Below are 1,826 nucleotides of genomic sequence, written 5' to 3'. Positions count from 1 at the left end.
TCTGCAGAGTACATCAGTGTCAGACAGGCTCTGCTAAGTTTTATAGTTTTAGAATATTTTAAATCCTAATGTTAATATTTCCTTTGTCACAGCCATGATATGTCAACTCCATCTTCCAATTTCTGAGGAAATTATTTGAAATATTTAGATAATTTTATTCTCCTGAAGCAGGTTCCATTAGCATCTAGCATCAACAGAAAAAAATAAAATGGCTACTACATGAACTCCATTGGTTTTGTGAAAGAAATGCCAAATTTGTCAACACCGTCAGATGTCACCACCATAAGATCTTGTGTTCCAGTGATATATCAAAATACTTAAATGTGACTCTTGAATAAAAGCGTTATAAACAATAACACACTCACTGTTTGTTTTAATACAGTAATTGACTGATTCAATGTATTTGATAGTTAAAATGACTACAAATTCAGGTTTTCATCACCTCCGTCAGTTCTGTCACCTCCGTCAGTTGAATATTTTGATAATATTTCATTATGATATTTTATATTTGTTGTGGAATTATTGGTCACATGTGAAAGTGTAATCTGTCTGCTAACACGAGAATGTGTTTTGAAATGTTAAAAACATCTTGAATGCTGTTAAAGATAAAGCTGAAATTATATTACACAGTCCAAGCTAAAAAAGCACATTTTGTTAAAAAAGAGAAAAGTTGGGAGGTTGTATCAAAGCATAGCTCAGTAGCTCAGTACATATAAGATGCATAAATGTAGTTTCATTTGTGTGAGTACAAGGTTTTATTTTTTCAGTTTTGCACCCTGTTTTGTCCCACTTCTCAAGAATGACTGAATAGCGACACAAAATAAATAAAAGTGACTTTATTTAACAAAAAGAAACCAGATAAAAGCTGCTAAGAAAACCCAGCCCCTGAGACACATCTTACGGTAAATGAAGGCCGGAGAGAGGCCGTCGGGTGTACTGTAGGGCGGGTGTTGTTTCGTTACTGAAGATGGGCGGACTCTAAACCAGCAGCCAGGAAAAGACAGGAAAGCTGAGACTTCCCCGGAGCGCAACAGAGAGAAAACGGTAAATGTTTTTTCTTTTAATGTTTTGTGTAAATACATAAAGTTAACGCGAATGAAAGATCGCGTTCGGTGAGGAAACAGTGAGTTTTTTCAATGATTTTTGCATTTCCTTTCTGTTCAACTGTTTTTCTAAAGGACTATAGTGAGATAAATGTTCATGAAATAATGTTGTACACTTAGTTTCTGAACGCTTTTGTACCATTATGTAAAGAGATCTCGACCTCATTTTTATTGACAGTGTATGTAAATCAGTTTCTTTCTGCTAAATGTCGGCTAGCGGCTAACAGCCCTTCCACCTCACATTTAAACTTAAAAGGCGACCTGTTTTTTTTGTTTGTTTTTTAAATATTATCTTCCATGTCAGCATAAGCATTTGGATGGCTGTTAATGTTTTGCGGTATATTATTATTGTCTTATTTGTGTGCATGTTTTGATGGTGGGGTGCGGTAACAAAGGCCCCGCGACAGGACGCTTTATTATCATCAATATTTCAAGCTTTACACGCATTAATACATGTAGATAATCGCTAATGCGCTGTTTTGCAGTTATGGCCTTTAGTCGTTAGGTCAATATTGTTTAAAGGGTTTTTTTTTTTGTTTCTTTTTTTAATGCAATGCAGTGTAACTTCCGGTCAAATGATACTTCCGCAGCTGTGTTTCCGGTTCAAGTTGACTATAGAAATGAATCACAGAGCACTTCTGACTTCCACATCTATCCATCTATCTATCCATCTATCTATCCATCCATCTATCCATCCATCTATCTATCCATCTATCCATCCAT

Source organism: Sinocyclocheilus anshuiensis, unplaced genomic scaffold (genome assembly GCF_001515605.1).
Source record: "Sinocyclocheilus anshuiensis isolate Anshui unplaced genomic scaffold, SAMN03320099.WGS_v1.1 scaffold1137, whole genome shotgun sequence".
NCBI classification, from domain to species: domain Eukaryota; kingdom Metazoa; phylum Chordata; class Actinopteri; order Cypriniformes; family Cyprinidae; genus Sinocyclocheilus; species Sinocyclocheilus anshuiensis.
The sequence above is the reverse complement of the archived record's forward strand: the minus strand, read 5'-3'. Positions refer to the sequence as shown.